We start from the raw sequence: 26040 nt of genomic DNA on the forward strand, positions 1-26040 counted from the left end.
TTTTATGTTTATGCCCCGAGAAAAGAAATATCAAATTTTTAACTCTATATGTTTTGCAATACTTGTTTATCAAATCTTTTGCGTACGCGAATGATAATACTACAGCCAAGATAATAAGTATAAAGCAATTCCAAACTTACTATATATACGCGAATGACAGGGAAAAACAAGTACTTCTTGCAGTTGGTTAAAATTAAGTTGCTTCTAATCATCGATCCAGAAACTTACATAATAACTCGGAGCTTCTCGTAGAACTACTACACCATTTACATATAATATATCATAAGAAAGGAAAGCCGTCCGTATATGCGTCATGCTTAAAGACTATAAATTAGGCTTAAAGTGAAATCAAGGTGAAATACATAAACAGCCGTCTCTTTTCTTACCATCATTGGGTCCACTTAAGCGGTAGTCGGTCCTAACTGAACTTTTCCTAATCCTCCTGGCTCGCCACAGTCGCGTTATACATTTTTCATCGTTTCTCGCTGCGGCTAAGTCGAAACAACCGTAATAAGCATGACTGAACGCTCTTTGAACTGGCTATACGGAAGACGCCCTGCTCTCTCAAAACTGCCCGGTTGTCTGTGATTCCGCTTATTATCTTGCTCGTTCGAAAACGATGATAGCCGAAAAGTAGAAAAGGGGTTCAACGGGTCCACAATGAAAGCAAACAGGAGAGAAAAGGTCAGGGAAAGATAGTGAAAGGAAGAGAAATAGTGATAATCGAGATGGACTCTGCCTACGTATACGAATCGTAAGCAAATATTTTCTGTTTACCGTCCGCAAGTCAAGATAACGGAGATGAATTTTTTCGTCGCTCAAAATGCCACAGTACTAAACGAGTAAGTTTTCTGGTATCGCCCGGGAACATCAGCTATACTTTCGAGTGCTTCCTGCGAGCAATCGAGGAAAAAAAGATAAAGAGCGACAGAAAATAAAAAATAACGGACGCGCGGAAGAATATGCACGGGCGCATAAAGGCTAAGCAGAGCGAGAAAGCGCGTGTCTCGTCGCCTTTAAACCTCTTCCTCTCTTCTCCGCGGTTCTATACCGAGCGAGCGTTTACCTTTGCGCTCCGGCCCAGGCCTCTCGTTCTCGCCGTATATTATTCTGTAGCGGGCGATGCACTGAAGAACGCGAGCTTGTGTAGGTATACGTATACGTGGTATCGCAATATGCACGCGCACACCGTTCCGAGAAATACGAGCCTTATATATTCGCGCCGCGTATTCTTTCTCTCCCAGGGCTCTTTCTTGTATTTTTGTCCCGCTCGATTGTTCATGAGGACGCGCTTCTGCAGCGCAGAAGTATCGTTATGATTGTAATTACGCTCTGGATTTATCGTGCGTGTTATTTCGCGGTGCGCGATGCTCCAATTTATGTATAATAAAGTTGCAAGTTGTTTAATTCCATTCGGCGAGAATCAAATTACAGCGCGATAATTTTAATCGCTCGCGGATATAAACCGCGTTGCTAATGATATGTAATTAAGTGATGTTATTTTACGCCCGAAAATAAACTCTCATACTCTGCATCGTACGGATACAGATGGGTTTATTTTCTCTATAGCTTGTGAGCTCGAAAAGTAACGTTATAATCTCTCCCACGCGTTTCTATAATTTCTCTTATCTAAATCGTCGCAGCATCCTCGCGCGCGAGCCGCATCTCCTCCTCCCCTTTCTCATTCTCGTACACGTTAATTTACATCGACGGCCATCAGCCGCTCTGCATATATTGGGAGTATCGAATGGACGACGCGTCGTTACGATGCACTTTCTCGCATAATAAGGATTTTTCGAAAGGGGGCAGTCTCGCCTGCTCTTCCCATCCGGCCTTAGTAATGATGCCTCGCCGGCCGCGCTGCTCGATAAGACAATGTCTCGGCCGTGACTCGCTGTCTGCTCTGGTATACATACACTTGCGCGACGCGACAACGCTTTGCAAGTGCCGAGCCTTTTTTCTGATGCAGCCGGGTGATTGATCTCCTCCGGAGAGGTGGGGCAGCCTCGCAAACTTTATTTTTTCCGTGTGGGTTACTTTACATGTTTCGCCAGCCGATGATTTGAAGATTGAGGTCGAGCGTTGAAGTTGTCAATCAACGTATTGTTTATCAGTTTTCTTGGAAATTGCGCTTCGATTAGCTATCGTCGACAGACTATTATGTAAAATCGATTATTCGAATTTACGTATACTGTTATCCTCGTGTAAAATATTATTGTTGCGAAATGCTATCATACGTTTACTTTATCCATATTGTAACTCAAAAGTTTGACTATGCTTCCTTGCATTTAACGATAAGCCGCCTTTACGCAAATACACTCCAATTAGTTTTAAAAGTGTGCCAACTCACCTGACCTGTATAAATTCAACATATTTTCAAAAGCAAGTCCTTGAAATTCCATCACCAAGACTGAAGAGTAAGCAAGCAAAACATTTTCGTTACACGATATGAATTCGGAGTTTGCGTAAAAGCTGTTGATTAGCGTAAGCGAAAATTCGAACGCAGGTAGTTGCATAATCAGTGAACCGTTTAAATATGTAAACATGCAAAGGCATCACCAAACGCGTCACTGGCGGCAGGTCCGAGCGTAATATGTAAATAAAACAGCTCGTTGACAAATCTTTCCGAAGCGGGTATCTATATAGGCTCCTGGCAACAAAACGAATACACCAAGCCACACGGGTATCGCGACGAGAGACGCATGAGCTTTTAATTGTTGACTCGGCCGCGAGTACGTCAACTCCGATGTTTACACGCTATAAACAACGTTTAACGAAGTATTTCCGATTTTTTCCGCGGTGGACATTGCGCGCGCGCGCGGGCTGCCACCCCAGAAATATAAATGCGCTCTTTCTCGTCGTTTTATGGCCGACCAGAGAAGCAGTTTCGCCAACGCTCGTCGGGCACATACATAATTCATGCAGCGCGCGAGTTACAAAGCCGTGAATTATCCGCGCGAGTTCTCGGGAAATCGTAATACGCGCCGCGACAATTCGAAACGGGCGCATGCGCATTGTCGTGCTCGCGCGCGCGAGCTGCCAGTTTAAGAGCGGCGTTTGTTTGCTCAGCCCGCGTTGCTGCCGCTGTTATACTTGCTGCTCGCACGCACGACGTGTATGCTGTACCCTGGTACTGTGTCATGGAGAGAAGAAGCGAGAGGAGCGGCTTCCGCCTGTACGAAATGCCGCACAGCCGCATAATAAAGTGCTAACGATGATTGATGCAAAGCTTTGCCGAAGGTGCGGGTCGTCTCTTTTAATCTTCGGGCTTCGACTAAGTGCGTTTTCGCGGTGTAGCTGTAAAAGGCTGATGTTTGAAGAAGACGAATTTTTCTCAACCGAACGCATTGCATTGATCGACAACTTTTGACATATTGTTGATAATTCAGTTAATCTTTTCCTATGCTAATCAAATTGGATCATGTAATTAGAGTTTCTGCGAGAGAAAAAAACCGATCATGCGTGGTTCAAGTGAACGTTGGTGTTATCAGTTGGACTTTGAAGTGAATCCCAAGTTTTTCAGAGATTGATAGAAGCAAAATTAGAATGTTTTTTGTGGCTGACAATCATCAATTTCTTCGCTGGCGTACGCGCTAGCTGTGTAAAATCTGTAAAGTACACCGATTGCATCGCGCAGTTATGTAACTTTCCCATAATTGTATACGTACTTGTCAGCGCGTTTTCCAATTAATTAATTAATCAAAAAAGCGAGGCACGTCATTCTTTCGTCATTTTTTAATTCTACATCGTTAGCAAATGCCGTTTCAACAACTCATCGCGGCCTTCGAACGTGAGCGAGTAATAAGATAACGCGCACATGTGTGCAAATTCTCTATAATCTGCTCGAACTTCAACGACAATTAGGCGTTGATTGCCACTGTAACTTCGAGATTTATTAGTTGACGTGATTATTCGCGGTCTGTATGTCTATATATCTATCGTGCGGTGGCAGGCTCCGCGGCGGCATATCGAGCGATCTTATCTCGCGCTGATCTTAGAGCTTAGTACGCGCGCGCTGAAAAAAGCCAAGAGAAGGAGGAGTTGCGCAACGAGAGATTATTGAACTTGATGGAAAGGAGTCAAAGCTTCGTTAGCGCCGGTGACGAGTGACTTTTTATATCTCGCAGCGACAGTAACGTGCATTCGGAGAAAGCAGCGGCCTTAATAAGCAGTCGGCTGGATTTGGACCAATTCGAAAATCATTGGCTCTTCATTCTCTGTTTGCGGCTATTCCGAGTTCCATTCAGTCGCGCTGACTATGGAATGTGTTTGTAAGCATCGTGGCGTGGAATAACAAAACGGAGAGAAAAAGTTTATTGCTTTGGAAAAAAACCTCCTCAAATGTTGGCAATGAATGTGAACGATAAAATTGAACCAAATTGATTTCGTTCGCACTATATTACGTGCGGTACACGAGCACGTATATAAATCAACGGTAAACGGGGCGATATATTTTTTGTGTCTCGATAAAAAAAACAAAGAATAACCATACATACACCTTCTAATCGATATAAAAAGTACCTTTATGCGAGGATCGCCCGAGCCATAAAAATCTCATAAATAGCCGCAGAAAAAACGACAACAAGGCAATTTAAAGGGCATATATCTCGGCGGCGGCCGTTCGAAAATTACACATGCAGGAACGTATACGCAGAGAAAAAGAGAAAGAGCGAGAGCAGCGGCAAATACAAGCGCATTTTTCATTACTCGCACGTCACGATCTCCTCCCTTTCGTACATGATAAATTCAATTCCTAAAGCACTCTGATTTTTATGTGGCAGGTGCTTTAATTCGCTCTTCCTCTCTCACTCCACTGCTTTCGCTTTGCCGCATACACGCGCTCGCGCGGCCGCTGTCTGTCGGTACTTCATTACTTGGGCGTATAAGCGCCGAATATAACGAGAGAGAGAGAGAGAGAGAGAGAGAGAGAGAGAGAGAGAGAGAGAGAGAGAGAGAGAGAGAGAGAGAGAGAGAGAGAAAGAGAAAGGGGGAAGTTACCCGCGGGGCGAAAAATAATAAATCCGATTTTTTAAGACACCGCGCGTACTGCTCTCTCGCGAAAACATGGATGGGCCGAGCAGGTGCAGCTCGGAAAGAAAGGTATAAAGGGAGAAAGAGAGAGAGAGAGAGGAGGAGGAGGAGCAAAGAAGACTTCCTTGACTCTTAAACAATGGCCGTATCCTCTTCCTGCTTTGCTCTCTTCGGCTTTGTGCGCGAGAGAGAGAGAGAGAGAGAGAGAGAGAGACCGAGCGAATCCATTCTCAGCCACCCACGAGTTTGAATTACATCCTCTCTCTCTCTCTCTCCCGCTCTATTCCTCCTTCTCTTTATTTATCTCGGTGTGTCGCTCTTTCGGGCTCTCGGCTTTTCATTCGCCCGGCTATGTGTCGATGTTAATCCGAAGCTTGCGCCAGTCGAGAGTTTTAGCTCCTTAGATAAGGGAAACTGGGGCATAGACGAGATACATTGTTTGCGACTCTGGAGGAGCTGCGATGCACCGATGGCTGCGGGGCTGCAGCATCGACTCTCGCGAGCGACTTCTTCAATCTCCTAGACTACAGCCGAGAAGAGGCTTTGTTTGGGTAAGTAGCTTGGCCTCGCGATTTTCGTGAGCTGATTCGCTGGGCTGTCTTTCTATTAAAATTATCGACTCGGAACTTTTCCCGCGCCCCAGTGAAGGTTATCGCGCCGAAGTTACCCGCGAGCGATGCGATTCTTCTCGGAAAGCACCGCGCGAAGAGCCGAGAGAAAGCGTGTGTCACACCTCCCAGAATCGGACAATTCCCCGCTCGGGATCGACGCCTCTTATGAATAAATTCCCCATTGTCACGCGGCTAATTAGACGCCGAAAGCTTCGCTGGACACGCGTAGCAGGTCAGGCCGAAAATCGGGCCGAAATTCGAGGCTCGGTTGAATGCGCGTTCGTTAGCTCCTCCTCACCAGCCCTTTCTGTGTCGCGATCCGGCCAGTTACGCTGCCCCCGTCACACCCGCCCGCAAGGATTAATGAAGCGCCGAATATAGTGTATACGGGATGGCCGCAATCGCGATTTTCGACTCCGCGCTCGATTCTCTGCAGGATTGCGTATATTCTTGGCTTTGAGGTGCGTGTAGGCCGCCTCTGTTGTCGGATTATTTGCGGCGTCATGACAGAGAGCGAGAGTTCAAAAAACTCGAGAGGCTTCTTTTTTCTCGTAATTTTCTTCAGCAGTGTAAGCCTTTTGAAGCTGATCTATTGAGGCCTGATGAGGTAGTGAGCAGTTCACAGTGAGCTTATATCGGGAGCCGATAAGAATCGCATTTTGTAATTATTTTTGACTGACTTAACGCCGCATAACTCAATAAATCACGCATACCAGATTTTCGAAAAGCTACACAGACACGCGTCCAATTAACTCTCGATTTCGCTCCCGCATACAAGATGCTGCAAAAACTACACACATATCCAATTTTCAGAATCAACTGGTCTAATTTCCAAAACAAACCAACCGGAAAGAACGTACACACCACCTTCGTCAACTCTGCTCCCTCGTCGTACGGCCGTGCTGCAACAAGCGCAACAACATCGTCGTCATCATCGGGGCCCGCGATAACGAGGACATCCTCCTCGACTAACAAGATGTGCGCGCGCGAGCTCGCTGCAACACCGAAAGCGAATCACGATACTGCTGCAGCTGCAGCAGCGTCGACGGCGCGTCATAAACGACGCGAGCGCCTACTGCTCTCGCTCGGCTAACAAATGCGCTTAGTTAGCGTCTCGCGTGCAGCCCCGAACGACGGGCACAAGACGTGCGGACTGAGCTGCAAGAGAGAGAGAGAGAGAGAGAGAGAGTGAGAGAGAGAGAGAGAGAGAGAGAGAGAGAGAGAGAGAGAGAGAGAGAGAGAGGCGCGATTATTATAACGAGGCGCGAATTCTCCCTGCGCGTTGTCTCGACTCCGCTGATATGCGCAGCCATAAATTAATCCGGTTTGTTTCCGTATGTTCTAGCTGCGTAAATTGTGCGTTTGAACGCTTCTACAGGCGGAGCAAGTTTACGGCTGTGTGGGAGTTTAATTGAATTTGCAGCGATGATAAAAAGTTTGAATAAACGAGAGCATCGGTTGAGCTTCCGGCGCTCCGTCGCGTCTCGATTCGCCGAGCGATACTGCGCGCGAGTATTCCCTCTCGCGCTCTCTCTCACTTTGACCGTGTAGGTTACATACATTGACGCACACGTGCAGAGCTTTATTCCGCGGAGCCCCGAGGACGAAGTGATTTCCGATAGCGCGTCGCTAGGGAGGTGAGCACGACGAGAGAGGCGACGATCCGAGAAGAGGACGACCTCGAGGGCGTCGTCGTGCATTGTTACGTTGACAAGGGCAATTTTTTCCGGACTTTTCTCTCCTTTTTACATTCTCCGATCCTCCTCCTCCTCCTCCTCGAGCTGTGTATGATGCAGTGTCTTTATACAGAGAAAGAGAGGTTACGGCTACACATAGCCGCCGGCGCATCTGATCCTCTCGTGGCGGTTGTTTGTTTGCGCGCAAAAATTCCTTCTTATATAAAAACCTCCGCGTATATAAGAGCTGGTTATTAAGGCATTCTTTCGATGCTCCGGGAAGGCGAGCCGCGCGACGGCGCGATATTGTTTTCAAGCAAATATTTTCGAATATTGTTCATCGGAGCCCGGGGCAATTCCGCGCTGTAAATTGAAAAATTGTATAATCGACGACAAGGCGCTCTCCTATACGTATACGAGCGGCAGATATACGCAGCGAAGAAGAGCTCCGGCTGCACCCTTGGCTTTTTTTTTTCAGCCGTCGACTCTTGCACCCTATACGCGCGTCTTTTACGAATGATATGATCCGCTTAATGCGTCTCGGGCTTACCGAGTATTATGATACGGCCGCGGGGGCCCTAAGCCCCGAAGCCCGCCGCGCCTGCCCTGACCGACGTCGGCTTACACGCATATTGATGTACCGAGAGAGCCAAGCGCGAGACTTATGATATTAATACGTTAATGCGCCCCTGTCAGTCTTTGCTTGTGCGCGCCAGATATGATGTCTGACAAATTCGTGAGGTAGCCGCTACACGCGAGAACCTATGTAGATATTGCGCTCGTGTTTTTGTAGCTGAACCGCTCGCTCCTAGGCTTTTTTTACACTGAAATTTATCGTCGGTTTGAATATGTATACGAGGATTACCAGCAGTCCGTGTCTAATGGATTTCGTGTGAGCAGTGGAGCTTTTAATTATGCTAATAGCGATTTTCCAGGCTTACTTTGTGTCAAACTGCTCGATAGCCCATCAATTTTGACGGGCTCAAGAATGCGCGTGTCTGATTGGTTCGAGCTGTTTCTACTTGTTTATGAATCCGATTTACTTCAAACTATCTACACTTCCGGACTCTTATCTCGCATACCTCGTGTGCAACAATACCACAAAACGATCCCAAGCTTTCAACGCCAGACAATCGATAAATCCCCCAACACGCTCGATGATCTACCGTAAGAAATCACGAGATCCACGCGAGAGAGAAAACAACGGCGGTTTTATACGCTGGAGCTCTAATGTGATAAAGCCTTTCTTAACGATCCTTTCGTGCGATGTAAGCATACACCGGACGACGATACCGCCCACGCGTCCGGCCGGAGTTGATTGCACAATGGGATTGCGAGCCGCTATAGCTTCTTGCCGTCTGGGATGTGATGTATGCTAAGACGCGCGACGAAATATTTCGTCGAGGACTGGAAGGAATGTTTGGTTCTCCAAAGCCGCGAGGATTATGTTATTAGCGCTCTCGTTTCCGATGAAACGAACGCTGAAGTCTAGTTTATTGTCCCGCTGCTTTCACCCGTTTGCATCTTGTATACTCGAATTGGTGTTAATAAGCATTAGAAATCTAGGTGACACTAAGTCCCTATACGTTTATTTTTCATCGGATCTCATCAGATTAGCTGCATTTCTGCCTAGAGAATTACGTGAATTTGTGTTTCATAGCGCGACTCTTGCTAATTCACGTAACACAAAAACAACTTGAATCAAGACAAAAGAGACGGACGAACAAATTGGAATGCACAAGGAATGATTCAGTGAAGCGAATAAACAGAGCCCCAAGCGCTCTCGAGTCTCATGTGCTTTGCTCCCCGCAGAGCCGCGAATCCGGGGATCGGCGATGGGCGAGATACGCGAGCCCGCATTAAAGGCTCACCCGATAAACACGCTGCGCTATAAATGCGCTTGCGTCAGGCGCTTGGCGAAGAGCTAAAGGAATCGCTGCAGTGAATACCGAGATGTACTGCGGCGAGCGCGAACGCCGCGAATGCGGTGACGTTGACTTTTTTTCAAACTCGTGGGATTATCCCGCCGCCATGCCAATTATAAGCGATAGAATGTACAGGGTCGCGGCTTCGTTTTGCTTCTCGGAGATTATTGATTGTCAGTATCTCGGAAATGAAAAGCGCGCAATCCTGAGGGTGTGTGAGCATGGAGGCAGTCGTACTAGCGCCGAGCAAGAAGTATCCGTAAAACCGTTTTGGATTCTGGCCTTAGACGTTTCTCTTTTAAAATCTTGGAGTGATTTTAAACGCTTGTACTAAAGTAAAAACTTGAGTGGATTCTCACTGACTTTATCGAAGCGAAGTACGACCGGTTTATCCAGATGAATTCTTATTGCGATCGTTCGACTTTGACTTCTTTTTCCGCGTAAACATTCGATGCCTATCGGCGAGAGGACATGATTAAGCGTCTCGCCGATAGGCATCGAGCACATGATTCGCGCATCGAGTATCATGCACTGGGGCGTTGAAAACCCAATTAAGAATTGTGAGTTGCTGCAGTCAAGCTCTGGCAAACTGGCGTTGAAGAATAAGCGTTTTTATTCCATAACTTTGTTATGTACAAGTTAAATATTTCACTATGAGTAATAAGAATTGAAAGTTAGCAAAAAGGTTTCATAAATTATGAACAACTTATCTGCAGGGCACATGTAAAAGAAATGAACGCGACTTTGATTCTGCGAAAAGCTTTCACCCAAATTCATAATTTCTGCGGAACTGCACCGCAATATCGATTTATCGCCTTTCCAAATACAAAAGAACACGTTCTCTTCCGAGCATCGAGCATTAATAAAACAAAAATGCGACGCCAACCTAAAAAACAGATGAAAATCAAAGGGGTCCTCTTTCTCCCCTCGAAATATCATCTGACCTTCCAATCTAAACCGGGGGACCACGACACACTGGGGAGATGTTTTGATTATTAGGCTGCTCGAGCCCGCCACAGAATTTCAATCGTCCCGCGATCCGATTTCCACTCCCCCGCTGAGAACACGATTCCTCCGCGAATATACTCGTGTACATTTCGTGCGCGCGTAGCGCTAGCTCGCTCGCGAAATGAAGTACATACGGGGAGCCCAGGCTACTTTGTTCGCCGCGAATATATAGGATACGGCGGCGGCGCATTCCGATATATCCGAGCTGTACGCCGAGCGCAGTCGAGATACCGATCTTCCGCGGGGAGCCGATTCGTGCGACGCGGAAAAATCGTAAATAAAGAGAAGTAGTTAGCCGACCCCGCACTACGCTTGCGTGCCTCATTTTGTCGCCGTCCCTTCGGGAAATTTTTTTTTTTTTAATAACTCACCGCGACTCGGATTTATCCGGAGGCTTAGCGTTTCTACAGTGCGTAATAAGATGAAATTTATTTAACGATTTTAGCTCGACACCGTATATTATCATCGATTCCCAATAAACGCATAAACGCCGGGGCCGAGTGAGAATTTTTCTATCCAAACTCGTTCGCTTCCTAATGAAATTATCGTGAATTACGGTCGCGCGCGTATCCTCGCGGGCCGAGCTCATATCTTCGCGCGCGCACCCGCACGGGCGACTTAATTAAACGTTTCCGTATTAAATAGTCCATAAATTTTGAAAGCACAGCCCGCACCGCGCGATTATTCATTAAAGATGCAGCGGACGTATCGGCAGTAGCGGAGAGGGAGAGACATCGTTCGGCTCGTCATCCTACGACACCGAAGGGAAATAAATTGGATAAGCTCGCTGCAGGTTCGGGCGCTTCTTGGTTGCGCGCGGGGGAGAGATTATTATATTTTTTCCGGGGATACTGGCGCGTTTCGGCTGCCGGGCTTGTCGGCGGATTAATAACGAAATAGGTATACAATGTAATCAAGCCAACCGAGAGGAGCCTTATTTATTGGCTTGTCTTATTCGGTGCAGTTTCATTTGCCGCGTTGCCGCGCGTATTTTTCTTATTTCGAAGAATCAACGACTCGGCTGATTATGGCTCTGGATTACGGAGCTGTTTATTGATACAAATGGGCTTATGGATTCTCGATATACTGGAACAAAGAAAGTTTCATTCAATGAACACCTTGTATAAAATATATTTTATAATAACAGCCCCTATTATTTCTGTTGCAGGTAAGCATCTCTCATTCCGTCTTTCGATCTCTCGCCTTGAAGCCACGTAAGTGTTAATTCAGAGACTATTTAAGACACAATATGTATAAAATGCCTCAATCGCCATTCAGTCCCGTATTCAAAGCCGCGACGCTTTCCAAGCGCACAAGGAAAGTAAAAAAAATTCATCAGCCGCGCAAAAAGCCTCGACTTCGATTTCTCCATCAACCCCCTTATCCCCGAGCGCATTGTCTCCATACATGCACTGGCTTCTGAAAAGCCGTCACGACGCGGCTTTGTTTATCCTCTCGGCCCGCGCGCGGCTCAGCCTCGAAAATCGTAATTTCACGCGATCTCCCTCTCTCGCTCTTGTGCTCTTGTGCTTTTCCTCCATTATTCCCCGAAAGCGGGACCTTTATCGTCCGGCCGCGATCTCGCGCCACGCGCTGCACTAAATCATCCGCGGAACCGAGTGCACGCGTGCCCAAGGCTGTCCCGAGAGGGGGGATACGATTCTTTTTTCCGAGGAGCGTAGAGCAATCTTCGTCGTGAATCTTGCGGGCCTAGGCTCTTCTTTGGCTCCGGGGCAGCTCGTCTTCATTTGCGTGTGCTGCAGCCATATAAAGTGCCGTTTGCCGGCTTTGTCTCTCTATTTTCCGTGTCGACTGTGATGGTTCAATGTTGCCCCACTTGATGAATTACCGTCAACCAGGGCTTTTTGTCAGCATCGAGCAAAAGGAGAATTTTCCATTCGAAATATTCCTTGCGTACACACCGTATCTCTCTCGCACATCGGCGCTCGAGCACAGCTCATCTTCTCGCTGTATCTATCGCCCGGAGCATCGCCTCACTTCCACGCGAGCCGTATACACACTCGTTAAATCTTGCCATCGGTCACGAGCGCCTGGCACGCTCATATAAATATATGATGCAAGCTCGTGTGCGAGCAGCACCGGCAACACACAATGTACGTACGGGACCGTGCGCGGCGCATCGTTATTTGCGCGTCTTTATAAGGAGAAGCAACGCTGGCTCGTGGCCTGACTTTGACCGCTCTATATAGGACATTGTTTCGGAGGGCTGCACGACGTCTCGTCGCTCTGGAATTTCCTCCAACGGATCGCGACGATTCGTTCTTCTTTAACGAATGATTAAACTGTCGCTGCGATTTTCTCGGCTGCAAATTTCTCCGCGTACAGAGAAGGAAGAAGCGTCGACTGTACACAGCGCACCGGCTCCTCTCCCGCTCGCGCGATCCCTCATTCTTCACGCTTGATTCCCGTCGATCCCCGCGGCAGCTCTGCTTCGCCCTATTATCCCGATCGCTCGCGCGCGCGTGCGCGGCGCAACAAAGGAATCGTTATTAACCATCACGCGAGTGCTGCACGCGAGTATCCATACACCGGCGTGTTGTGGCTGCGCTCGCGTGTGTGTAGGTATAATAAAGGAGAGGAGAAGTGCAGACTCACGCGTTTTAAGACGTTCGCGCGCGGGAGCCGCTTTTTTGCGTACGGGGAGGGAAGTGCATTTGCCGGTATTTGTAAAGGTGCCTGATGAGAGGAGCTGCGCGGAGGAGAGCGTTTTAATTAAGCCTGTTTGAAAAATCATTTTCAAACGCGGCGCGAGGCAGCCCTTTGAATCGATGAATTGGCACGGGAGAGATGCTGCAGCGCGCGCGCAGCTTGCAATATTTCAATGCGGCAAATTTCTGGCTGCATTGAACATTTATCGAGTTTTCATCGGCGTAAATCATCGGCTAACTCTCGTCTGTATAGCAGCTTATAACAATATCGCACAATTATAGGAGGCTAGAGAACCTCTTGGCGGAAAACTGACGCGGCGCGACGGCCGTCTCTTAATTTCCACCCCACATCATTTAGCATAGCAAATAAACCCGAGGCACAATCCTTCAAACTAACCTCGTGCTCCGGTCTCCTCTACGGCCCCCCATCCTCGTTATCTCGAGATATATTAGGTGTTTACGAGGCAAACAGGCAGCGCGCGCGCTCGCTCGCTCGAAACTCAGCTCTAAAAAAGTGTATAGTACATGCGGCCTAGCTGCAGTAGTATAGGTAGTATAGTAGGAGAAAACGAGGCAATTTTCAACGCCAAATAAAACTGGCCCCGTGCCGTTCAGTCCGCAATAAAAAAGTCGCGAGAGAACGAGATGAAGGAAGCGCCGCGCAAGGAAACACTGCGGCGGACGAAAGAAAGAAGCCTCGGCCGCGGATACAGCCCAATTTAAAGGACGAAGCCGGGGCTATTAAGGCCCGCTAATATGCGTGTAACCGAGCGTCGACGGGCCTCGTTGAGAGGCAGCTGTATTTGCCGGCGAGAGAGAGAGAGAGAGCGCTGCAGCTCGCGGTTTATGACCCTTCGCACGGAGCGTAGTCGTCTTTTTGCGAAGGGCCTGATGTTAATGGCGGTTTTCACGCATTTTTTTCGGCGTCTTTGCAACTACCCTGGCATCAGCGCGAGCCTCGATGAAGGCTTTTGTATCGCCTGTACCTGCCTCTGATTAAATCCAGATAGCGTGTTTTGTGTGTGCGTCGACGGGGGAAAATTTTCAATTTTGAAGTTATTTAATATCGGAAACACATTAGAGGCCGCGGGAGAAACCGTCGCCTTAAATCGTTGCTTAAATTTTCAATATACGCTCGTAAACCGACTTTCCATTTCATTTTAAATTAGGCTGCGTTCACAATTGAGCGTATACGTTAGGGTTTACGTAGAACATAACGTTTTGGGCAGTACTGCCAATCCACTGTAGCAGACTGCAGTTGAAAAGAAGGAACACACCTGCTCAAAATTTAACCTATAAAAATGTTTAAATTTGAATTGTATGGTAATAAATTGTAAAATTCTTTTTTTCAAAATAAAATTATAAAATTTTGTAAGAGAATGTATTATAATAAATTAGTTTCTGATTTAAAAAAAAGGTCTACCACTGTCTCAAAAAAAGGAAGGGAGAATAAAAAATAACGCACATTTCCAAATGAAAATGTTATTATTATAATTAGTTCAATAGCATAGGCAATGATTGTATGATTATGTTCTTCATTGTATAAGTAAGCGTTTAATAGCTTCAAACTGAAAGACGAATCATACGTATTTTATTTTAAAATAACTTGAAATTTTGCTCATGCTAAAACTTTGGGCTAAGTTGTATAAAACATGCTCTAATCTTTGTGCTGCATGCGAGTTACCAGCAAAAACTCTTTATTTTTTACCTTATGCAGATCATTTATTAGGCTACACATTTAGGTAGATAATTTTTATTATAGCAGCAGTAGTTTTTTAAGTCAGTAAGTAAAATATTTGTGTTTATTATTTTAGATTAGAGCATGCTTTATATAACTTAGCCCAAAGTTTTTATCATCAAGAATATCGAATAGTAAAGAGTCATAGAGAACAATTAAACAAAACTGGCCATCGATACTTATTTGCAAGACATCAATTCAAAATGGCTTTTCTGAAGATTGAAGCAATATATTGTAAACCAAATTTAATGTCAAAACTATGTTCAATTAGTTATAAACTGTATGCTGGACAAAATTTTAGCATGAGCAAAATTTCAAGTTATTTTAAAATAAAATACGTATGATTCGTCTTTCAGTTTGAAGCTATTAAACGCTTACTTATACAATGAAGAACGTAATCATACAAGCATTGCCTATGCTATTTAACTAATTATAATAATAAAATTTTCATTTGGAAATGTGCGTAATTTTTTATTCTCCCTTCCTTTTTTGAGACAGTGGTAGACCTTTTTTTTTTTAAATCAGAAACTAATTTATTATAATACATTCTCTTACAAAATTTTATAATTTTATTTGAAAAAAAGAATTTTACAATTTATTACCATACAATTCAAATTTAAACATTTTTATAGGTTAAATTTTGAGCAGGTGTGTTCCTTCGTTTCAACTGCAGTCTGCTACAGTGGATTGGCAGTACTGCCCAAAACGTTATGTTCTACGTAAACCCTAACGTATACGCTCAATTGTGGACGCAGCCTTAAACTCCCCGCTCGCGCATACGTCGATTGCGAGTTCAAATAGAGCGAGCGCGAATGAATCTATGTAATAAACGCGTTTAAAGCATGAAAAAGCTCGCGCTCCACCACAAAGACACAAATTCCCGCGACCGCAGCTCGAGCAGATAAAAATGAAGTAGGGGAAGAAGAGTAACGGAAAGAGGAGGAATTACGCAATCAGTCGATTCGATTTAAACTTCGAAATGGATCGAAAGGGCCCTGTATAGATATATATCCGTGTGGATCTCCGCGGCCGATGGATAGAGACAAAAAACCAGGAGAAATCACCAAAGAGAGTCGGGTAAAAAAGCGCGGAAGGTAGCCTCGGTTTACCAGGAGGGCGGCCGCGCAGGGTAATAAATTAGCCCTAGCGAGCAAATCGATCGTCGAACCTGCGCGCGCGCTACTCTGCAAAATCCATCGTCGTACCTCTATATATGAATATACATTCGTACGTACGAAAAACGAGGAATTTAATTATAGTTCAGGGCAGTGAATCACGGCTTTCCGGGCTTTTCTCTCTCCCTCGCGAGTAAGAGAGAGTCTATATGCAGCTCGGCCGCTAGATCGATATTTAGGTATCCCGTTACTGCGTTCGTTTTTGGAGATTAACTCGTCGCGCGCGGCCTTAATCCGCGAGGATCCCGCCGCCGTTGTCGTTATTCCGCGAAGGCTTTCGTTATACCGCGCTGCCCATTGTGTACGCTGCCGCTTGTTGCAGTTCATTTTTGTCGGCTGGTCGGACAAGTGCAGCCGTGTAGTTTTCGCTGTTCGCTGCACCCCTATACCGTTCCGGCTATTTTCACCAATGCGTCATTGTATACGCTCGCAGTGCATTTTCCGAGCGAGTTGCTTTTCAGGCTCGGCGGGAGAACAATCGATTTTCATGATCGCGTCTTGCTTTATGCGACGCAGGTGCAGCGAATATACTGACTTTGAAAAAATACGAAGATGAAAACGACCGATACGTAGCGATGAAATGGCGGTACTTAGCGGTCTATTAATGTAAAATCTGGGCCAAAAAACCGCATTAGGCTTCGCGCAAAAAGTCATCAGCCGGAGTGTGTACGCACCTTGTGAGAGATCCCTGATTTTGACCCAGTGTTCCAGTGAGCAAAAAAACGTGATGAAGCAGCGGCTGGCCGGGCGTGAGTACACACGCGCGGGATATATATTTTTGCGCACGACCGACGGCTTTTTCTGTAGCTGTATGAGTATGTGCACTCGCGGCACATACGGGCAGCACACCACCTGCCGAACACGCCCACCGCCGACGCCTCTCACTCCCTCGCCTCGATCTTCTTCCTTCGTCTGGGCCGCGCGGTTCTCCTTCGTTTTCTCGCTCTCGGTACTTCTTTATCCGTTGCGTGGCTCGTTAGCGCGAAATTTGTGGGCCGATTCGAAAACGTCGGCAAGATCGACCTTATATATTCTTCGCAACTCTTTTGTACTGACAAAAGTCATGCCAGTTAGCGATGATTGAGACTCCCGAATAAGGGGGATTGGAAAAATTTGTGCTATGAAAGGTGTAAGGTATTGCAGTTATCTTAACATTTTTAACGAATAAATTCTCATTAATCGCACGTTCAACTTGAAAAAGTAAGCACTCTTGTGGTCACGTCCGGGATGTGCTCTCTCGATCAATCCCGCCTAGAGGTTCTAAGTAACAATTTCCAACCTCACAATCATATAGCTGATCGGCATTAAATCACTCGCCATGGTAAACAGCGGGCGATGCGGATGCTCAGGTAAGCATGGTTCTCTTGGTCGGGAACGCAGTTGAAAACCTGCCATCCCTTGGTTCCACATACACACGCGCGCGCGCACACACACACATACATCGAATTGGATTAAAGCCGCATCAAAAGCCGGAATGGATATATAATTACATTGGCCGCTTGGTCCTCTGGGTGCGCTGCTATCGAGTGAAAATAATGGACTACCCGCGAGCGTTAATTAAGTTGTATCGAGTGCCCGTAATGTCCCGACAAAGGACACGCCGGAGGAGATAGAAGAGCGAGAGGTAGTCTGGGAGAGGGCGAAAGTACTTGATTTTTATTGAGACTTCAATGCTCGCTGGCATTCAAATTGTGGTGGCTGATGCGCACCTGCGAAAGAGTCGTATCTTGTCAAATAATTATAACTGTAATATAAGATTGATAATAACAGCGTTGCGCGATTATACTTACTGATCCCCCAAGTTAATAAGTGGGTAATAAAAAAGCAGTGAGATTTCGATTCCTCGCGTGTGTCGAGTTATGATAATAAACCCGAGATATTATTATCAGTGAATATATTTATTAGCAACTTGATCGGAAACAATCGTTATGTATTTATAGACTCATTATCATGCGTCGATATTTTCATTCTACCGTACTGAAACGATCATTTATGCACAAGCTTGAACGCTAATTATTTAACTTATGTAACTCAAACTGCGCAAATAAATCCATTTTTTATTGCGTTCAAAGTTGCACATAAAGTGATACCGACTTCGCTCTCGTCGTGTAAATAAAACGATCTTTCAGAACCGAAATACACACTCGTAAAACATGCACTTTCACGCAAAGCCAGCTCGTAAAACCGCGCTCTATAATAATCGTGCAAAAGCATCAATCCTCCGGCAACTTTCGCGGCCCACATCCATTAATCCGTTGTCCCGTGCAGCAGAAGCAGCGGCGGCAGCGGCTGCTCTTACACTAGGAGCTCTTCTCTCCTCGTAAAAATCAAGCAAAGAACATCGCGCTTGTCTCCTCTTCTTCCCTAAGGTTACCCGAGCCGACATCAAACGGTTCCTCCTCTCCCGCGCCGGATTCGCGCGTTATTACGCCGACTGCTGCACTCGATCTATTGTCGACGACTACGTCGTTAACGTTCGCTGCGACGTCTAAGAGTCGTCAGCGAAGAAAGCTACTCGTATTACTTTCGGCCGGCTCTTATTAACGTTAACGAGCGAGCCTCAGCGTAAACGTCGTGCCGGGTCTCGAGCCTTCTGCCTGCAAAGACTGATTACGAACATCCCCTCGAGAAAGAGAGATGCAGAGAGAGAGAGAGAGAGAGAGAGAGAGAGAGAGAGAGAGAGAGAGAGCTGAGAGAGAGCTGAGAGAGAGCTGAGAGAGATGTAGGCCAGAGCTTTTCTGAAAACTCAAAGAGCCGCGAAAAATATATCACCCTGACTCGAGCGCTTCGACGAGTTCAAGAATAATTCGAATTACTGTGCAAACAGCGCGCAAATAATAAATTGCGAGTCTTGCAGTGCCAAGCTCTCCGAATAAAATATGTAGATTACGGAACGAACTGAAAAAACTCCGGCTCGTGCGCAGCGCAGGCAGGAGAGTAAAATTTGTCGCTGACCATATTGAGCACGAAATTACTCGTTTCCTGGGCAGTTCTCTCCCTTATGCAGCGAGCGCGCGCGTCGGAGCAATTCTATTTTACATTGTTTACAATGGAGGGAGAGAGAGGGAGAGCGATTACGCGCGAAAAAAGGAGAGGCTTTGGTAGAGAGAAGAGCAGCAGCAACAGCAGCGGCGGCGGCGCATAATTCTCGCTCGTTTCGACTAATGCATGCGCTCGGCTGGCATTGTTTATGAGGCAAGGTGTATACTAGAGACACACGGAGAGTAGAGGCAGAGGGGCAAAGTTCTGACGCGCTCTGAATTACGATCTCGCGACCCGCGGCAAACTCTCCTCGCGCGCGCGGTTATGGTTATGCGAGTCCGATAAAAGCCCGCTGCGTGTACGTAATGTAAACATTTTTGTTAGTTGCTGCGCCGCCTACTATCTCCTTCCAAATGACCAAGCGTTCAGCGTGATAAACGGATCGTAAATCAAGCGTTCTGTAAGGCGCTTGCTCAAAAGCGTCGCTTGCTCGTCATACCTGCATTTCTCTGCTCCGATTGCTCGACTCAAAAAGTGAGAACCGAGTGTCGATAAAAATCGAAAGACACCCTATAAGTCTGGCTGCATGACGCGTTTACAACGTTTTCATTCCCATAGCTGCAGCGAAGCGACTCTGGCTCTCAGCGCGGCGCGCGGGAGCCAAACGAAGACAGACACGCGTATCATGTATGAGTGAGAGAGGAGCCGCGCGCGAAAGAACCCAAGAAGGCGAAGGAAGGCATTCCGCGAGTAACTAAAGGTGCATGACAAACGAGGCGGCTGCGCTTGCAGTCTTATAGCTGCGCGGAATCTCTCGTCAGCGCACGCGACCCGGAACCATCTCTCTCTCTCTCCCTCTTTCTATACCTATGTGCCTACTCTCTCTCCCAACTACGTGCGAATGCACACGTGTAGCGTTTCAGCGTATTTGCGTACGTTTGCGCGCCCGCGCGACGTTTGCATACACGGGCGCAAATACACGCGCGATATGCCGCCAGCGCCACCGTTGCAGGGCACGAAGCGCTGTTTTACGATGCGTCGTCTTCTCCGCGCTTGCGTGCGAGGATGTCTTGCACTTTAAGCGTATGAGGAGTGGGAGGAGGATTTCCAGTTCCTTTTCTGATGTATGTTTTTTTTTCTCAACCGAGAGCGAGTTTATAAAACCGCTGGGAATGACGTCTACAGCCTTGATGTATCCCGTTATTTTATCGACAAGATTGCGCAGGTCTTTAGAAACCGATTTTTGGGATCCGTTTTTAATTTGTGTATGACCTTGATGAATGAGCTGCAAGAAATGAGGAAAGAAAGCATTAGGGCTGAATTTCGAAAGGAAGAAGACGCAGTGCGCGGGCTAGGTAAATCGCAAAAGCTTTCCCGTAAACATTCGGGTTTCTCCCTGTCGAGTTGCTGCAGTGGAAGAGGGTGAGACGAGCGAAGCTTGCGCTCCTGCTTTTCTCCGCCATCGAGGCCTCGTCGCAGCTTCCGCCTTTCCGAGTCTTTTTCTCTGTTCTACTGCGAGCGATTTTGTTCGCAGGAAGGATTCTTTCAGCTTTGATGTTGGTACAGGCCGTACGCAGGGTTCACTTTTTTCAAAGACAAATAATGAATCTATCACTGTTTAATTCTAGATCACGAGATGCAACAAAAAGATTCTTAAATTTCTAACAGTAAAAAAAATCTACCGGTTGGAGCCTCAAAACTACATCACTCGAATCCACCTGCAATTATTCCGTCTCGAGTACCGCGTCTCATCTACGCGCGGATGAAATCAAACCCCTCGCCAGTATCCGCGGAAAAACAGGCACAGAGGAAAAAGTTACGACAGCCGCACTGGCGATTGTCTCTCTGAAACCGCCCCAGCAAGGATGCAACGCGCCGCTTCGCTTTCGTGCAACCCTCCTGGCAAATAGTCCTCACTCGCCGCACTTTTTTGCGCGAAAGCCTGCACTTTACCACCCGTCCGTCGTATTTTTTCCAGCGACGTTTTCTTTCCCCCCTCGTCTTTCAACTTTGCGTTTTCATTCTCTACGTTGTGTACGCACTCGCTCGATAGTCGAGTGCAGTGTGTGTTTTCTCCGTCTGTGTCGAGACCAGACGCCGTGTGATGTGGACGACTTGTATACTAGTGTTTGCCCGAATACAAGGTGCGCAGGTTTCTCAAGAATGCGCGTACGAGTGTTTTCTTCCGCTGGGAAGAGACATTTAATGCGCACATAAGAAAAAACGAAATGCTAAATTAGAAAACGCAATCCCTCGGCTACGCACTGCAAGGAAAAAAAGAATCTAATAACAATTTTCAAAAACCGCAAAACCCGCGATATAATCTCTGAAACCGTCGTCACGAGCGTAATGACAAACCTCGGCATCGCACTAACAACCCGCAGGCTCGAGAGGTGGCTGGCCCAGCTTTGACTAGCGAGAGGGAAATGCTGCGGCAAATGAGCGGAGCGCGCGCGGTTTACACATTTTTCCCTCGAATCACGCCGAGACTTATTGTCTTAGAGGCTCTATCTCGCGGCATACCTGGACGACCACGACCGCTTCGTCGTTGTATACCCTTTTCCTCGAGAGCTCGACGGTGCACTAATGGCTCAAGGAGAGAGCGAGTTGCGCGACGGCGTTATGAAAATTTACAGATTTTAAATGCCCGCGAACGAGCGTTAAAGAATAAGTTGACTGCCGCCAACATCGCCGTCGACGAAACTTTAGACTCTCCCTCTTACTCGCTCCTTATCTGGCCTTTATGGTCGAGAGAGAAAACGACGGCGACAGCGGGCTCGTCTTGCTCTAACGGCGGAAAACTGGGCTAACGTCTTACTCTTTCGCCAGCGCGCGGACAACTTCGTATCTGTTTAAGCTGCAGGAGCACTTGTGATTTTAAATTCTTCTATACTCTCGAGTGTGAGAGAGAAAGAGAGAGATAGAGAGCGGGCGAGCTGTTTTCGAATTTTAAGGCTGACGATAAAATTTTCAAAATCGACGCTGGATCGCTCGACGACGGGCAAAAGTTAAGCAATTTGAGCAGCCGGTGTGCGCGCGTGTGTGTGCGCGCTCAAGGGGAAAGTTTTTTGATACCGAGAAGGGGAGAATTATACGAGGAAAGCTGGGCGCGCCGAGTGTTTTTCCGCGAGGAAGGATAAGCCAAGTTTGCGGGGATGCTGTGCGTAGCGAGGTTTGTTTAATGTTGTTGGGGGAATATATGGAAGTGTAACGACGCCCGCGCTCGATACAAACAGAATTAGCAATTCATGCGCCGCTTTTATGCCGGTCCTTGTGAAAAATTGCAAAACTAGAAATTGAAACAACTCGCTTCCCTCTGCTGCCCCTTTTTCACAGTAATAGAGGCCTCAAAAGAGCGGATTAATAAGCGAAACTCCGGCAGCAGAGAGAGAGAGAGAGAGAGAGAGAGAGAGAGAGAGAGAGAGAGAGAGAGAGAGAGAGAGAGAGAACACTACTCCGCAACGGTGCCGAGCTCTTCACGTGCGGAATATGAAAAAGAAGACAGACGGCAATAGCGCGCGTCAAAGGCGAGAGAGTATCGCGGATTACAACACTCGGCAACAACGAAACTAATATAAAATTATACGGCCTCTCGGCGGCGTCGCACACAGACACGGCGAGAGAGAGAAGAGAGGCGCGCGGAATTGCGGGACGAGATTAATTCGTTTAGACTCGACCGAGGGCGTCGAGACGCCGCTGCCGCTGCTCCTCTTCTCTTCCGTTTGTGCACGCCGCTGGCTGCAGCTCTCTCTCTCTCTCTCTCTCTCTCTCTCTCTCTCTTGCGCGCGCGCGCGACAGCAGCGGCGGTGACGAGGAGATTGCGCGTCGGGAAAGTTAGTAACTTTATGCGCTCGGCTGGCTGGTTGTTTGGACTGGGCCGGAAGCGCGCCTCCCGCTGCTCTCTATGTATATACTCCACTCGATGGAGACGCGCGCCTCGTCCCGCTGTTGTTGGTAATTTGGCAACGACTACTCGCGAACGAATATTTGTCCAATAATTTTAATCAAATTTCGGAGTAGCTGAACGCTTCTTTTATTTCATATGGTGTATGCAGCTAGCTCGCGTCTTCTTCTCTCGTGTGACTTGGCGCAGAAACGCTGTAGCTCTTCTCTTTCTCTTCCGACTGGACTACTTTGGAATTCCGGAGGCGAGAGCGGAGAAGATGTGGATTGCGTAATCGAATCGACGCAGTCTCATGAAATTTATTTGCGCGGGTAAAACGATAGTTATGTAAATTTACGAGAGCGGATCGAGGGATATTTGTCTTTTGTAGATATATCCCTGCGGGGAGGATCCAATAACGTTTTCAAAAGCCGTTGCCGACGTCGCCGCATTAAACGATCTCGCGAAACGATCCCTTTGATCTCGGTTCAGTAGGTCGACGACCGCCGCACCACGACATACAGAAAACCACGCCGCTTTTCTCTTCGTCCCTGCTGATAGCTGCCAAGCAACGCGCATTTGATTTGCCTCTGCAAATCGCATTGCGATACCAGCCAGTCGGCCCAAGATCATCGTTGATAAGAAGCGCGAGGGGTCGGCCCATCTAGCCAGCTGTATATAGCATAGAATCCAAAGACGTCTCTCGGCAAGTATCCGATATCCAGGCCTTGTTTCCCGATGTACACTCGGTCGCTCTCGTCCAAACGATCGCGGAACAGTTGCCAACTGGCTGATTTCCCCGTAACCGGCAAGAGCGAGCTGCAGGCATTCCGCGGACTGTCGCAGAATACCCCGAGTCGAGATATCCTTTCTGCTGCTGCTGCATCAGACTCGAGACCAAGAGAGATTCTCATCTCGGCGATTCCGGGTCGCGAGGCGTATGCGCTTATGTGCTCCGGTGTCCTGTGGCGCTCCGATGCTATCGAACTCGCAGCCCGGGAATTACAGTGGGAATTTAAGTAAAAGACCGGCTGCAGGCGGCCCTGTCGGTTATATTCTCTCGTACGTGGAGCCGATTTTCGCACGCGAGCCGCCGCTGCGCGAAGCCCGGTGATTGAATGAAATTGTCCGCATCAGCCGAGAGAGGGAGACTAAATAACAGGATTTTGGTCGGCTTTGTACGTTAGAATTTTCTACCGCGAGACACCCTGATATCATATTCAAGCCGCGTGCGTAAACTGCTTTCAAACTGTTTCGCCAAGATAATGTATTTCATCCATCACATCGAGCGCGCATGCTAATGTTCCGGTGAATATGCCTTTGAAATCAATCGATCAATCGATGAGGAATCGGTTAAGGGTACAGTTCGTGGCGTATCGCGATATCGTGAGAGTTTTTTTGCCGTAATCATAATTACCATCCCTGAGCGTCATCATCATCAGTATCCCTCAACCACCCACTGCTTCCGCGCACGCATCGTATTAACGATCGCTGGTAATTGGAAATCAGCCACCTGATCTACCGAGCGCATGAAGAAATTTGCCCGCTGCGAAGGTATAAAGCGCCGGATGATCGCCGCGCGCGCGCGCGCACTCCACGGGGGCCAGCGTGATGAGCTATGACGCGCCGGCACGGACTACTCGGCCGTTTGACAAATTGTTGCCTCCTCTCCTTCTCTCCTCCGCCGCGCGGCAATCTCCATTTCGCCGAGGCTACTCCGCTGGTATATCTTTGTTTTCTTCGCGGATTCTCGGATTCTCCGGGACTGCTATCCAGCGCTCCTCGTCGTGTTTTCATTTTCCTTTTTGCTGCTGCTGTCTTCGAGTGTCTCTCTTTCGTGCATTTCTTAGCCACTTTTTGTTCCTCGACCGCTGTTTTTGTTACAGGAGACGCGCGTTGGAAGAACTGCGGACACGAATTTAGAAGGGGTTTCTCCGGTTAATTATTCGTATTAGGGTTGAGCGCGACAAGTTGCATTCCGCGCTTTCATTGAGACGCATTGCTGCGGCTTTTTGATGAAACGATTCTTCGAAGTTGTGAATTTTGATTTAGAGCGCGCTACCGCGCTGTCAACGTGATAATCGACTAAATTAAGCGAAACGTAACGTAGACGCTTTCACTCAATAAAGCTTATTATGTGCCCAGTATTGTTCGCTATTGCTCTCTCGTGTAGCTTCTGTCGGATAATTATTATTCTGCGTGTTCAATGGGATAACTTGAAACTAAAGTCGCGCCGCGGTTATAATAATACGGATATATTGTGCAACGAAGATGATAACGGGATACTGCGCAGTGTGCAGTTGTAATGAGATAGCGGGTCGTCATTGCATCTAAATAAAACGAAAATATTACGCGGATAGTTTTCAAAGGATCGTACTCGACCCAGTTCGTTTTTTTTTCTCGACTTTTCTCCTATACCGAGCTTCATCCTCGCTCCTCCCTCTCTCGTCTCCTTCGCGCAATCTTCGTTCATTATTCCTCAGCATTGTCGTGCCTCAATCTCCTGACCGATCTTAATTACTCCGCGACAACACAAGAGTATGATACACAGCGCATCATCTCGTCGACTTTATCCATCACTCGCCGCCAGCCGTCATCTCTCGTCTCAATCTCATCTCTATTTGTACGATCGTTCAGCCCATTGTACTGTGTGCAATAGTTGCTGCGGAGCACGCTCGCATCCTTTTTTTTCCGTCCCTTCGAGCCGAGCGTGCATTTCCTCGTTATATTATTTCCTCGAAGTGCAGCCCGCGCCGGCATCTGTCGCGTTCATCGCGCGAGTAGCCGTCCAGGGCCGTACCACGGAATGCATTAATCTACTATCGGCTGCTTCTGTGCTTCTGTCGCGCTTCCTTGTGTTCTACACGTCTCCCCGCGCGGTCTACATGTATACACAGTTACATTTTTCAGCGCTCTGCCTTCCCCGCGCCAGTATACATAACAGCTATACGGGAGCTCGTTATTTCCATCTGCTCCTAGAAGAGAGGGAAAGGAGAGAACCGAACACAAGCGCGACAGTAGCCATTGTAAGATTCAATAACGAGGTCCTTCTCTTTCACCCGCTCTTCGCTCGGAATCGCCTGTTCGAGTTGCTACACATATATAATATACATACAGATTTATCGAACGTGCTCCGTTCAAAGCTTCTCTTGTGAGCTGCTGCTGCTGCTGTTACTGTTGTTGCTAGCGAAACCGGGCCCGAGCTGGCACTTATGAGTGAAATAAGGGGTAATTCCGCAGGCGAAAGAGCGAGAGCAGCAGCATCGGGAACATGCATATTTTTCAAATATTTTTTTGTTAAATCAAGTGTATTTATGTTTGCAGTAGTTGCCTCTCGTGGCA

The 26040-nt window shown here is 47.4% G+C and overlaps 2 protein-coding genes across 8 annotated transcripts in view; one reads left to right on the forward strand and one right to left on the reverse strand.

The window, feature by feature from the left end:
* Positions 1–26040, forward strand: part of LOC100121944 (teneurin-m) — a 565536-nt gene that overhangs the window by 104146 nt on the left and 435350 nt on the right. For 5 of the 6 annotated variants that reach the window (XM_032598382.1, XM_032598379.1, XM_032598390.1 and 2 more), the window contains exon 2: positions 11420–11465. The exons of the other annotated variant lie outside the window; for it this stretch is intronic. The gene's annotated coding sequence lies outside the window, so the exon portion shown is untranslated. The remainder of the gene's footprint in view (positions 1–11419; positions 11466–26040) is intronic. 6 annotated transcript variants of the gene reach the window in all.
* Positions 1–26040, reverse strand: part of LOC100122072 (sialin) — a 43221-nt gene that overhangs the window by 6463 nt on the left and 10718 nt on the right. The window contains exon 1 of one of the 2 annotated variants that reach the window (XM_032598484.1): positions 387–955. The exons of the other annotated variant lie outside the window; for it this stretch is intronic. The gene's annotated coding sequence lies outside the window, so the exon portion shown is untranslated. Of the gene's footprint in view, positions 1–386; positions 956–26040 lie in introns of those variants that run through there. 2 annotated transcript variants of the gene reach the window in all.

The sequence above is a fragment of the Nasonia vitripennis genome, chromosome 1, assembly GCF_009193385.2.
Source record: "Nasonia vitripennis strain AsymCx chromosome 1, Nvit_psr_1.1, whole genome shotgun sequence".
In the NCBI taxonomy this organism is placed as follows: domain Eukaryota; kingdom Metazoa; phylum Arthropoda; class Insecta; order Hymenoptera; family Pteromalidae; genus Nasonia; species Nasonia vitripennis.